The following is a 14,736-nucleotide window of genomic DNA, read 5'->3' as shown; positions in this document are numbered from 1 at the left end:
TATTATATATTTTGCTTTAGCTCTTTAGTCCATGACCTGATAAATATACTGTGTATGAATATATAACCAATATGTGATTATAGTTTTATTTTTTATATTTAACTTTTGCTTTTTTTTTTGGCCCTGTTGTGAGGCATGCAGGATCTTAGTTCTCCAACCAGGTATTGAACCCATGCCTCCTGCAGTGTAAGCTCAGAGTCTTAACCACTGGACCACCAGGGAAGTCTTGAAGTGAGAATTTAATAAAACTTTTTCCAGATATTCAGTTTGTCCCAAATTACAAAACAAAATCATCTCCTGTAAAGAAATATGATACAACATCCAATAATGAACAATCAGAAGAGAACCAAATAAAGAAAGTCACCTATAGCAACCCACAAAATGTAAGACAATATTTGTAAATCATATCTGAAAAGGAATTTATATATAAAATTTATCAAGAACTCTTATAATTCAGTAATAAAGACAAGCATTCTAATTTTAAAATTGGCAAAGGATTTGAATAGATATTTCCCCAAGAAATTATTCTAGTAGCCAGTAAACACAAAAATTTGCTCAACACCATTAGCTATCAAGGAAATGCAAGTCAAAAACCACAGTGAGATACAGTTGCACACCCACTAGGATGGTTATAATCAGAAAGATAACGAATATTGGTGAAGATGTGGAGAAATTAAAACTCCTGTATACTGCTGATGGGAATGCAAAATGGTGTAACTCCTTCAGAAAACAGTGTGACTCGAGAGGTTAAATATAGATAACATATGACCCAGCAATTTTCCTCCTTGGCGTATATATACTCAAGAGAAATAAAAACATATATCCACACCAAAATTTTGTACACCCCAATATTCATAGTGACGTTAGTCATAATAGCGAATGGTGGACACAATCCAAATGTCTGTCAACTGATGAATGAATGAATATGGTGTTTACATACAAAAGTATGTGTGTGTGCGTGCTCAGTCGCTTCAGTCGTGTCTGACTCTGTGCAGCCCTGTGGACTGCAGCCTGCCAGGCTCCTCTGTCCATGGGATTCTCCAGGCAAGAATACTGTAGTGGATTGCCATGCCCTCCTCCAGGGGATATACCCAATCCAGGGATCAAACCCACATCTCATGTCTACCTGCGTTGGCAGATGGGTTCTTTACCACTTGCTCCGCCTGGGAAGCCTATGAAAATGAAAGTCGCTCAGTCATGTCCGATTCTTCGCGACTCCATGGACTGTAGCCTGCCAGGCTCCTGTGTCCATGGAATTCTCCAGGCCAGAATACCGGAGTGGGTAGCCGAGCCCTTTTCCAGGGGATCTTCCCAACCCAGGGATCGAACCCAGGTCTCTCACATGGCAGGTGGATTCTTTACCAGCTGAGCCACCAGGGAACCCGTGGAAGCCCATATAAAGGGAAATTATTTGGTAATTTAAAATAATGAAGTACTATTACTTGGTATAGCACCTTGGAGAAATAAAACTAAGTGAAAGAAGCCAGTCACAAAAGACCACTTATTGTATGGCTCTTATTGTATGAGGTATCTTGAACAGATCAGTGTTCCTTGACCTAGCCGGAAACTCTTTATCCTTTAATGGGGAGGGGCAGGTAACCCATTAAATTAATGGTAGAGTGTATTAGCAAAATTGTTCATACTACTCAAAGATGATGGTGACTGATAGTAATTTTTATTTTGTACCTTATCTTCCAGTTGAATAATAATTTTTCAAAAATAGCATTTGGTATTAATCATATTTATAATATGACGAGCACCATAAAGGACAGAAATGGTATGGACCTAACAGAAGCAGAAGATATTAAGAAGAGGCAAGAATACACAGAAGAATTATACAAAAAAGATCTTCATGACACAGATAATCATGATGATGTGATCACTCACCTAGAGCTAGACATCCTGGAATGCAAAGTCAAGTGGGCCTTAGGAAGCATCACTATGAACAAAGCTAGTGGAGTTGATGGAATTCCAGTTGAGCTATTTCAAATCCTAAAAGATGATGCTGTGAAAGTGCTGCACTCAGTATGCCAGCAAATTTGGACAACTCAGCAGTGGCCACAGGACTGGAAAAGGTCAGTTTTCATTCCAATCCCAAAGAAAGGCAATGCCAAAGAATGTTTAAGCTATCACACTATTGCACTCACCTCACACGCTAGTAAAGTAATGCTCAAAATTCTCCAAGCCAGGCTTCAGCAATACGTGACCCGTGAACTTCCAAATGTTCAAGCTGGTTTTAGAAAAGGCAGAGGAACCAGAGATCAGATTGCCAACATCCACTGGATCATCGAAAAAGCAAGGGAGTTCCAGAAAAACATCTACTTCTGTTTTATTGACTATGCCAAAGCCTTTGAGTATGTGGATCACAACAAACTCTGGAAAACTCTTTAAGAGATGGGAATACCAGACCACCTGACCTGCTTCCTGAGAAACCTGTATGCAGGTCAAGAAACAACAGTTAGAACTGGACACGGAACAACAAACTGGTTCCAAATCCGGAAGGGAGTACATCAAGGCTGTATATTGTTACCCTGTTTATTTAACTTCTATGCAGAGTACATCATGCGAAATGCTGGACTGGATGAAGCACAAGCTGGAATCAAGATTGCCAGGAGAAATATCAATAACCTAAGATATGCAGATAACACCACCCTTATGGCAGAAAGCAAAGAACTAAAGAGCCTCTTGATGAAAGCGAAAGATGAAAGTGAAAACCTTGGCTTAAAGCTCAACATTCAGAAAACTAAGATCATGGCATCTGGTCCCATCACTTTATGGCAAATAGATGGGGAAACAGTGGAAACAGAGGCTGACTTTATTTTTCTGGGCTCCAAAATCACTGCAGATGGTGACTACAGCCATGAAATTAAAAGACTCTTGCTCCTTGGAAGAAAAGTTATGACCAACCTAGACAGCATATTAAAAAGCAGAGACATTACTTTGCCAACAAAGGTCCGTCTAGTCAAAGCTATGGTTTTTCCAGTAGTCATGTATGGATGTGAGAGTTGGACTATAAAGAAAGCTGAGCGCCGAAGAATTGATGCTTTTGAACTGTGGTGTTGGAGAAGACTCTTGAGAGTCCCTTGGACAGCAAGGTGATCACAACCAGTCAATCCTAAAGGAAATCAGTCCTGAATGTTCACTGGAAGGACTGATGCTGAAGCTGTAACTCCAATGCTTTGGCCACCTGATGCAAAGAGCTGACTCATTGGAAAAGACCCTGATGCTGGGAAAGACTGAAGGCAGGAAGAGAAGGGGATGACTGAGGATGAGATGGTTGGATGGCATCACCAACTCAATGGACATGAGTTTGAGTAAACTCCAGGAGCTGGTGATGAACAGGGAGGCCTGATGTGCTACAGTCCATGGGGTTGCAAAGAGTCAGACACGACTGAGCGACTGAACTGAACTCATATTTATAATAACTATTCAGACTTAGTCTTATGTTTATGTTTGTGTTTATGTTTGAGGCGGGCATGGCAACCCACTCCAGTGTTCTTGCCTGGAGAATCCCCATGGACAGAGGAGCCTGGCGGGCTTCGGTCCATGGGATCGCAAAGAGTTGGACATGACTGAGCAACTAAGCACAGCACAGCACAGTCTTATGTTTAACTGATTGCATTTTTCCTTCCTATTCTCAAGGTCTTTGTTTTTGGTTAATTGTATTCGATTCATGGGGTCGCTAAGAGTTGGACATGAGTGAGCAACTGAACTGAACTGAATTATATTCAGACAATATTTTTTATGAAAAGTACATGATTAGTATACATCTGAAAGTATCATGTTGATTTCACACTGAATGACAACTTGGTGGGGAAGGGAGCAGAATTATTATGTCACCTTGTTTTTTCCATTCTTAATTCTTTAATATATTGCCATTATCTTCCGGTTTTGCAAAGCAAAAATCTGTGGCCAGACCAAGTTTTGGTCTTCTGTGTATGCCTTCTTTTTTCCTTATTGGTTGATTGTGGGGCATTTTCTTTATCCTTAAAATCTGAAAATTTCACTAGAACAAATCCAGTCACTATCTTTTTAGTAATTTTGCCTGGTCTTTTGTGAGCTCTTTTGAGCTGGAGATGAGGACATTCTTTGACCCAGGAAAGTTTGCATTTCCTTTTAAAAAATCTTTGATTATTATTTCTGTCCATTTGTTTCCAGGATAGCATATTAGTTGAAGTTTATTTCTCTCTTCTCATCAATCCTCTCTCATACTTTTCATTATTTGTCCTTCCCAACTCCATTCTGAAAGAAATTTTGGGATTTGTTGTCCCTGTGTTTCTAATGTATTCTGCTATTTACTTTTCTAGTAAAGATTTGAATTCTGCTTTGGTATATTTGTAATTTTTACCTTTCTTTTCCCCCTGTTGTATTTATTCCTGCATCTCAACTAGCTCCTTTCATTTTTGCCTTTTAGCTCTTTATTTCAATGTGCTTTATCAAGTTTGTTAAGAGCAATGTAGTTGATTTCTAAAATTTAACCGATTGCTCCTTATATTTTCATTTTCTGGATTATAGAGGCAGTTTCTCTTATTTTATATTGCAGAAGGTTTTTCTCTCTCCCCTCAATTTTTCTTCCTTGAGCAAGGAGAGGGGTATACAGGTCTAGTATGTGCCAGATAGGGTAGACTGGTTACTTCATCGGCTATTTGGTAGCTGTAGGAATTCTCTTTTAAGGTGTTAAACTAAAGGACTAATTGATTCACATAGTTTCTGAATACTTTCAAGTGTCCAGCAGTCATGTATGTGTTTCCTGCTGGATTGAGCAGAGGAAATTCCTTTCTTTGGCCTGGTAATTTTACTTTGAAAAAGATGATTTTTTTGTTATTGTTGATAATTTGAAGTCTAGGCTACAAAAAAATGATTTCCAGTATGTAATGCTCCCAGGGCTTTTGCTATCTCAGCCCTTCCTGCATTTGCCTTCAAATCTCAGGATGTATGTTCTACTTTGTATGTTATAGAATCTGAAGTACAGAAAGAAGGTTGTGGGTATATAGTACTAATAGCACTGACCATTTTAAGTGAATCTCTTACAGAAGGTTAATGTAACTTAGCATTGCCATTGCTGCCTCTGGAGAAAGCTGTTTAGGATCAGGTAGTTGGAGGAAGTTAGAGATCTGTTACTATCCTCCTGGCTCCCATTTGTGCCTGCTCTTCGGCAGAAAAGTCATTTTTGAGTCCAGTAGTTGTTTGAGCTGCAGTCCTAGTTGCCAGTGTTGTTAATAACTGAGTTTCAGTGTGTCCTTCAGTATATCAATGAAAAATTAGGGCGGAGGTGATGATAGAGATGAACCAGGCGTTGTTCGGTAGCCTCCATTTTAGCTCCCAGCTTACTGTTAACATTTTGAAAGAAGGAAGATGAAAGAAGAGTGGAGAATAGCCACTAGTGGAAGAGAAAGAGTTTTAAATATCTTGTACCAAATGAGTTGCAATTTCTCAGGGAAATGTGATAACATTGAAATCAAATAGTCAAGGTTTAAAATACTCTTGGTTAGTCTTTGTTTTAAAGTTTATTTTGTTTGATACAAGTATTGCTACCCCAGCTTCCATTTTGTTTTCATGCAATACCTTATTTCATACCCTCATGTTCAGTCTGTATTTTTTTAGATCTGATATGAGTCTCTTGAAGGCATTGTGTATCTGGGTCTTGTTTTTGTATCTGTTCAGCTACTCTTTGTCTTTTGATTGGAGCATTTAGCCATTCAGGTTTGAAGTAATTGATATGTACTTACTGCCATTTGTTAATTTTTTTCTGATTGTTTTGTAATTCTTTTGTGTTCCTTCTTTTTTTCTCTCTCTTCCCTTGTGATTTGATGACTATCTTTAGTGTTATGTTTGGATTCCTTTCTATTTTGCATGTGTGTATTATAGATTTTTGCTTTGTGATTACCGTGAGATTCATATATAGCTCTGTGGGTGTGTAAATTAAGTTCAAACACATTCTAACAACTCTGCATTTTTACTCCCTCCCCAGCCACGTTTAATGTTTTAACATTATATTTTACCTCTTCTTTTTTGTGTATCCCTTAACTACTTACTGTGGATAGAAATGATTTACTACTTTTACCTTTTAACCTTCCTACTAGTTTTATATGTGGTCGATCTGCCTTTACTGTATACTTTCCTTTACAAATAAGTTTTTTTTTTTTTTTTTTTACCATTCCACACAGCTTTCAGGATCTTGGTTCACCAACCAGAGGTCAGATCTGTTCCTCCTCCAGTGGAAGCACAGAATCCTAACCACTGGATTGCCAGGGAATTCCCCATAATTCTGATATTTCTAGTTGTGGTCTTTTCTTTTTAGAGAAGTCCTTATAACATTTCTTGTAAAGCCAGTTTAGTGACACTGAACTTTTAGCTTTCGCTTATCTGCACAACTCTTCATCTCTCCTTCAAATCTGAATGATAGCCTCTTCTTGGTTGTAGTTGTCTTCCTTTCATCTCTTTGATTATATCATGCAACTTGCTTCTGGTCTGTAAAGTTTCTGCCGAAAACAGCTCATGGTCCTGTGGGAATTCCTCTGTATGTAACTATTTGCATTTTCTCTTGCTGCTTTTTTCTTATTTGGGCCACACTGTGTGGCTTGTGGGATCTCAGGTTCACAACCAGGGATTGAATGCCAACAATGGCAGTGAAAGAGCTGAATCCTAACCACTAGACAACCGGGAACTCCGAACTCTTGCTGCTTTTAAGATTCTCTCTTTGTCTTTAACTTTTGCCGTTTTAATTATAGTATATCTTGGTGTGGACCTCTCTGGGTTCATCTTGTTTGGGACTCTGTACTATGTCCTAGATGTGGATGTCTGTGTCCTTTCCCAGGTTAGGAAAGTTTTCAACTCTAATTTTTCAGATAAATTCTCTACCCTTTTCTGTCTTCTCCTATTTGGGCCTCTAAACTGCAAATGTTAGTATGCTTGCAGTTTTCCAAGAGATTTTTTTTCAGATAAATTCTCTACCCTTTTCTGTTTTCTCCTATTTGGGCCTCTAAACTGCAAATGTTAGTATGCTTGCAGTTTTCCAAGAGATTTCTTAAGCTATCCTCATTTTCGTAAGTTCGTTTTTCTGTTCAGCTTGTGTGATTTCCATTACTCTGACTTCCAGTTTGCTGATCTGTTCTTCTGTATTATCTAATCCACTGTTGATTATATCTAGTGTATTTTTGATTTCAGTTATTGTGTCCTTCAGCTCTGTTTGGTTCTTCTTTGTATTTTCTAACTCTTAAATTTCTCACTTTGTTCATTCATGCTTCCAAGTTTGTTGATCATCTTATGATCACTACCCTGTACTCTTTGGCAGGTGGATTGTTTATCTCCACTTACTTTAGTTCTTCTTCTTTGGTTTTGTTTTGTTCCTCTTTTTGAAACATACTCTTCTATCTCCTTGTTTTGCCTAAATCTCTGTTTATTTCTATTGGTTTGACCAAAAGGTTCATTCAGGTTTTTCCACTGTTTTGGAAAAATCTGAACAAACTTTTTGCCAACCCAATATGTAATAGGTAGGCCAGTCATTGTACATTTCCCAATTTTGGAGATGGAGAAGGAAATGACAACTCACTCCAGTGTTCTTGCCTGGAGAATCCCAGGGATGGGGGAGCCTGGTGGGCTGCCGTCTGTGGGGTCTCACGGAGTCGGACACGACTGAAGTGACTTAGCAGCAGCAGCAGCAGCAGCCTTATATAGGAGACGTCCTGTGGGGCCCAGCTGCGTGCTACTCTTGGTCACTTAGAGCTATATACTCTTGGGGTGCCCTCTGTGGACTGTGTGGGTCATTTTGTTCTTGGGGGGCCATGTACTGTGGACATGCTGGTAGGCAAGGCTGGCTCCTAGCCGAGTTGGCTGCCAGGTCCTGCCTCATGAATGGCTACCAACCCACTGGTGGTGGGCCTAGGTCCTGGCACAACTGGCTACAGGGCCCCAGGGGTCTCAGGGCTGATGTTGGCCCATGGGTGGGAGGGGCCAGATCCCTCGGAGGCTGAGACTGGTGCTGGCCTGCTAGTGGGTGGGTAAAGCCCCCAGGACTAATAGGCTAGAGGGAGTACTCCAAAATGGCTCTTGCCAGCACCAGTATCTTCATGGTAGAACAAGGTCCCCCATTTGGCTGCTGCCAATATCTATCTCCCCAGATAGTGTCCCAGTTGATACCTTCCTCTCCAGGAGGCTCTGCAAGATTAGCAAGTGTTTTTGACCCAGGCTCCTTTCAAGTTACTGCCTCTATACTGGGAGACCATGTGAGATTTGACATGCACCCTTTAAGAGCAGAGTCTCTTTCTTACAGCCTTCTAGCTGTCCTGTACACAAGCCCTGCTGACCTTCAAAGCCAGGTGTTCTGGGGACTCATCTTCCCAGTGCAGAATCCCAGGGCTGGGGATCCTTATGTGTATCTGTAACCCCTCACTCCTTGGGGAAAACCCCTGCAACTGTGATTATCCTCTCCTTTGTGGGTTTCTTACCTGGGGATGTGGGTTTTGACTATACCACGTCTAACTTTTTTAGCCAAATGTTTAATTCACTTTATTTTCTCTTGATATAGGTGTTCTGGGCTATGTAAATTTTCTTCTCAACTGGTTTGGCTATATTCTTTAGGTTCCAATATGTAGTATTCTCCTTATTTCTGAAAGTTTTGCTGTTTTAGTTTCTTTTTTAACCTAGATCCAAAGGTTTTGTTGTTGTTTTAAGGTGGAAAAAACATGGCTTTATTTTAAATTTATAGTTTTGGTGCATTGTCACCAGAGTAATTTGACTCTCCCATTGTTACTTTTGGATTTATTGAGATTTTCTTTATGGCCTTTCTTAAAGGTTAATTTTTATCGATTGGAAACTTAAAAATTGGCTTTTTCTTGATAAAAAAAATAGTTAAGTGATAGTTATTTATCTAATAATTATTTATTAATACCTAGTTCATATATCCATCTAAAATTTTTTAAGGTGTATCTGTTTATTTTTGGCTGCACTGGGTCTTCATTGCTGCGTGTGGGCTTTCTCTGGTTGTGGCAGCAGGGGCAGCTCTCTAGTTGTGGTACGTGGGCTTCTCATTGCAGTGGCTTCTCCTGTTGTGGAGCACAGGTTGTAGGCACATGGGCTTCAGTAGCTGCAGCATGTAGGCTGAGTAGTTGTGGTGCATGAGCTTAGTTGCTCCTCAGCATGTGGGATCCTCCTGCATCAGGGATCAAACCCATGTCTCCTGCATTGGCAGGCAGGTCTGTAACCACTGGACCACCAGTGAAGCCCAATCTAAAATTTTGAGATTGTAGGTCTTCCCTGGTGGTACAGTGGATAAGAATCTGCCAGTGCGGGGGACACAGGTTCGATCTCTGTTCCAGAAAGATTCCACATGCTGCAGAGCAACTATGCCCACGAGCCACAACTACTGAGCCTGTGTGCTGCAACTACTGAAACCCATGTGCCTAGAACCTCTGCTCCACAACAAGAGAGGCCACTGCACTGAGAAGCCCACCCACTGCAACTAGAGAGTAGCCCCTGCTCTCCACCTGCACGCAGCAATGAAGACCCAGCACGTCCAAAAATTTTTAAAAATAAAATAAAAATTTGAGATTATAAAATCTGTATTTGGCAATAATGTAAAACTTTAGCAGCCCAGTTAAAGACATTGTAGAGATATTTTCTTAAAAGGGAAATTTTTTCTGATGCATACCAAAATTATGCAGTTTCCATACATAAAATTCTATATGTACAATAAAGAATGCTTTAAAACTTGAACTGAAAATTTAATGAAAAATGTATAGCTATTATAGATAAAATGGGAAAAAAATACAGGTCTTGTATTTAGTGTATGTACAAAGTAGTATATATGGGCTTCCCTGGTAGCTCAGCTGGTAAAAAATCCACCTGCTATGCAAGAGACCCTGGTACAATTCCTGGGTCAGAAAGATCCCCTGGAGAAGGGATAGGCTACCCATTCCAGTATTCTTGGGCTTCCCTGGTGGCTCAGATGGTAAGAATCGGCCTGCAATGTGGGAGACCTGGATTTGGTCCCTGTTGGGAAGATCACCTGGAGAAGGGGACAGCTACTCAGTCCAGTATTCTTGCCTGGAAAATTTCATGGACAGAGGAGCCTGGCAGGTTACAGTCTATAGAGTCTCAAAGAGTCGGATACAGCTGAGTGACTTTCACTTCACATATATGTATGTGTATATATATATATATATTCTTTTTCCTTACAGGTTATTAGGCAATATTGAGTGTAGTTCCCTGTGCTATATAGTAGGTTTTTGTTGGTTTTCTGTTTTATACATAGTAGTGTGTATATGCTAACGCCAACCTCCTAATTTATCGCTCCCCCCTTCCCCTTTAGTAACCATAAGTTTGTTTTCTGTGTATTTGAGTCTTTTTCTGTTCTGTAAATAAATAGATTTCTATCTTTTTTTTTTAAGATTCTGCGTGTCCTATGCTATTTGTCTTTGTCTGACTTCAGATAATCTCTAGGTCCATCAGTGTGACTGCAAATGGCATTATTTCATTCTTTTTTATAGTTGAGTGATATATTCCATTTGTGTGTGTGTTGTGTGTAGACACACACACCCCCCCCCCCACATCTTCTTTATCCTGTAGATGGATATTTAGGTTGCTTCCATGTCTTGGCTACTGTAAATGTGCTACAGTGAGTACTGGGGTGCATGTATCTTTTTGAATTATAGTTTTGTTCAGTATATGCTCAGAAATGGGAATGCAGATAACTAGTTTAAAGGAACCTCCATACTGTTCCCCATAGTGGCTGTACCAGTTTATACTCCCACCAACAGTGTAGAAGGATTTATTTTTCTCCACACCCTCCCCATCATTTATTATTTATAGACTCTTGATGATAGCCATTCTGACCAGAGTGAGGCGATACCTCATTGTAGTTTTGATTTGCATTCCTCTAATAATTAATTAGTGGTGTTGAACATTTTTTCATGTGCTTGTTGGCCATCTGTATGTCTTCTTTGGAGAAATGTCTAGATCTTCTGCCCATTTTTTGATTAGGTTGTTTGTTTTTTTTGAACTGAGTTTGTGAGTCAATTTTATATTTTGGAAATTAATCCCCTGTTGGTCACTTCATTTGCAAATATTTGCTCTATTCTGTAGTTGTCTTTTGTTTATGGTTTCCTTTGCTGTGCAAAAGGTTTAAGTTTAATTTGGTTCTTCCATTTATTTTTATTTCCATCTCTCTAGGAGATGAACCCGAAAAGATATTGCTGCAATTTATGTCAAAGAGTGTTCTCATTTGATCAATTTAAAAAATGAATGTATAGGGAGGTTTCTAAGGCTTAGGGTCCCAGTTTCATAATTCTGGTATACATCCCTGAGTTTTGCTTCTATATTCTTTAAATTGCTTGTTGATGGAGTTATTCTTTACTTTTGCAACTCCATGGACTAATAGCCTGCCGGGCTCCTCTGTCCATGAAATTCTCCAGGCAAGAATACTGGAGTGGGTAGCCATTTCCATCTCACCCAGGGATCGAACCTGGATCTCCTGCATTGCAGGCAGATACTTTACCATCTGAGCCACCAGGGAAGCCCAGTGAGTGCTCTAAGATCTCTGGGTAGGGGGGAACTATTCTTTGCATATTTCATGAAAACCCTATTTTATTGTTATCTGAACGTGTCTGAGTTGACTTGATAAATTGTTCATGTTTGTGTTCTGATGAAAGGATGGATCACCTTTGTAATTTCTGTATAATACTTTACCTTTTTTTTGTTGTTGTTAGGATATTTATTTGACTGCTACCTTAAAATACAGGCCGTAAAAATGCCAGCTTGTTTGGACTTAGAAGATGACCTGGACAAATGATAAAAATTAAGAAAGACATTTTGGTGAGTGAAAACTTACATGAGAGTAAATATGGCTCAACTTAATTCCCACCAGTGGAATGACACTACCAAAGTTATATAGCGAAATTCTCTTAAGTTTGAATGCCTTCTGTTTCTCTGAGGTTAAGACCTTGTTCTCGCTCTTTTTTTAAATTGCCTCTGTGAATCCACAGACCTCCCAAGAGGCATATCATAACACTTAAATGCATTTTAAATACCTGGTCTCTTCCAGCATTCCACCAAACCCAGCATAACTCACTGAGGCCTAGTGTTCTACCAGTCTTCCTGGGCGGCTCAGACGGTAAAGAATCTGCCTGCAGTTCAGGAGACCCAGGTTCGATCCCTGGATAGGGAAGATCCTCTGGAGAAGGGAATGGCTACCCACTCCAATATTCTTGCCTGAAAAAATCCCATGAACAGAGGAGCCTGATTGATTACAGTCCATGGTGTTGCAAAGAATCGAACACGACTGAGCGACTTAACACTCTAGTGTTCTATCAGTCAGTTTTGTAAGTTATACTTGGATTTAACTCAATCCAGGTTAGATTTAGACTAATTAGACTTAATTAGAAATTGACTAGACTTAATTAGAAATTGAAAACTGATGGCTTGTGGGCCATATGCAGCTACAGTGTGTTTCATTTGGCCCATAGGGTATTTTCCAGAAATATAAATCTATTCTTAAATTTGAAGATTTTACTCAATATATGGATTTTGTGCTTAGTTGCTCAGTTGTGTCCCACTCTTTGCGACCCCATGGACTGTAGCCTGTCACGCTCCTCTGTCCGTGGGGATTCTTTAGGCGAGAATATTGGAGTGGGTTGCCATGCCCTCCTCCAGGGGATTTTCCCAACCCAGGGGTGGAACCCAGGTCTCCTGCATTGGAGGTGGATTCTTTACCATCTGAGCCACCAGTCTTTTCTTAAAATTCAGAATGTTAGTCCTGTGCCTGTGCAACTCCTTCCATCCCTCCAGAAAGAAAGTAATAAAGTAGAGCAAAGTAGTGAGTGCCTAGCATAGATGGTATTCGAGTTTCCCGTTGCTCAAACCATTCATACAGTATATGCAGATACATTTGATATTGAACATTCTTCCCTTATTTATTTTACACACCTGAAGCCTGTAGGTATATGAATTTCTGAATTTCTGAGGTGATTTCTGAGCTGTATAATAGTGTCTTATCTTTTTACTCAAGTGGCAGATAATCTGAATAGTCCATGACAATCTTTTAACGATTATTCACATATAAATCTGAATATGTATAAAATACATATATTTATATCTGAAAAGACTCTTGGAAGTAGCTAAATATATGTAATATATGTGATACGTAAATTTATATTTTTATAAATATGTATGTTCAAATATATATGTATTTAAAACCTACTGTGATTTGGAAGATATTCATAAATAAGCTGTTTCACATTCCCGATGACTGGTGGAGTTTTACTGTGAAACAGTACTGTGTTTCTGGTATGCTTGCTTTTCCCTTTTTTAAAAAAATTTTTAACTCTTTATTATGATCAATTCAAAGTATGTAAATTATAGTACAGATAATAATACAATGAACACCCATATACAAATCATTTGTAATTAGCCATTATTAACATTTTGTTAGGTGGCTCAGTGGTAAAAGAATCCATCATCAAACTCGAGTTTGATCCCTGGGTCAGGAAGATGCCCTGGAAAAGGAAATAGCAACCCAATTCCGTATTCTTGCCTGGGAAATCCCATGGACAGAGGAGTCTGGTGGGCTACAGACCATGGGGTCGCAAACTCAGATATGAAGCAACTAAACAACAACATTTGGTTAATCAATTTTTTTCCTGAAGTACTTTAAAGTAAATTATAGACATTGTGACATTTTACCTCTAAATGCTTCAGTACGAATCTCGTGGGACTTCCCCAGGGGTCAGTGGTTATAAGACTCTGGACTTCCATTGCAGGGTTCGATCCGTCTTCGGGAACTAAGATCCGGTGTGCCACGTGACGTGGCCAAAAAGATAAATGCTTACCAACTCTAAAGAGATAGTAAGAACATTGTCCTTTATAGCCACAGCACCATTATATCACACCTAACAAAGTTAGTAGCTGACTTCTTGTCTGCCAGTAGAGAGTTTTCCAAATCTGGATGCACAGCCTACATGGCATGACCAAGCAGGGATTCGTTTGTTTGGTTTTGTTTCTTTGACTTTTGCAGGGGAGTTTTGCCGGGGATCTTAGTTCCCTGACCAAGACTAAGGATTAAATCCGTGCCCCGTGCAGTAGAAACCTGGAGCCATAACCAGTGGACCACCAGGGAATTCCCAGGCAGCAGCTTTTAAACCCTTAGAATATTTTTTAGTTTTATTTATTTACCTTTAAAGTTCCTTGATATCAGTAAAATGTAGATGGTGATTGACTGAGAGCAATGGTATTTATAAAGGATTTTCTGAATGCTGTTTTTTCTTAACCATCCAAATTATACTATTCCTTTGTAACACTGATGGTGCTAGAAAAGGTTATAATTGCCAGACTGTAAGGTACTCTGCTCAAATGTAGTTGTTTTTTTTTTTTTTTTTGTATTTTTTTATGACAGAAATTTTCCCCCTTAAGGTTGCTTAGGTTAGTTTTTGAAAAGCCTTTGCTCTTGAAGTTTACTGACTATTTAAAACAGAATGGTTAATTTTTAAAAGTTGATACTTTTTTCCTATTTGTGCAGGAAGTATAATCATACTACAGCATATGTAGCTTTGCATTTTCCTAATGACTTATAGCATATTTGGAAAATAGGAAAATTTACCAGCAATCTTGCCAACCTAGTACAATCACTACTTGTATTTTAGTTGATTTATTTTCAGTCCTTCTTTCTTAATCATCTTTTAAAAAAAAACAAAAAACCATAGTTGTAAGTATGCTTTATGTAAAGAATTTTTTTTTAAATAGAAG

General features: G+C 39.1%; 1 protein-coding gene across 41 annotated transcripts in view; it reads left to right on the top strand.

Annotated features, from left to right (window-relative positions):
- The window catches only part of NCOA6 (nuclear receptor coactivator 6), a 93,192-nt gene that overhangs the window by 21,569 nt on the left and 56,887 nt on the right, over nt 1–14,736 (top strand). For 28 of the 41 annotated variants that reach the window (XM_081559857.1, XM_081559869.1, XM_081559866.1 and 25 more), the window contains one exon: nt 11,706–11,811. The exons of 11 other annotated variants lie outside the window; for them this stretch is intronic. The gene's annotated coding sequence lies outside the window, so the exon portion shown is untranslated. Of the gene's footprint in view, nt 1–11,705; nt 11,812–12,046; nt 12,143–14,736 lie in introns of those variants that run through there. 2 more of the 41 variants (XM_081559850.1, XM_081559870.1) reach the window with 2 other exon arrangements.

This window comes from Giraffa tippelskirchi, chromosome 13, assembly GCF_054371585.1.
Source record: "Giraffa tippelskirchi isolate mGirTip1 chromosome 13, T2T-mGirTip1v1.2.pri, whole genome shotgun sequence".
NCBI lineage: Eukaryota > Metazoa > Chordata > Mammalia > Artiodactyla > Giraffidae > Giraffa > Giraffa tippelskirchi.
The sequence above is the reverse complement of the archived record's forward strand: the minus strand, read 5'-3'. Positions and strand labels throughout refer to the sequence as shown.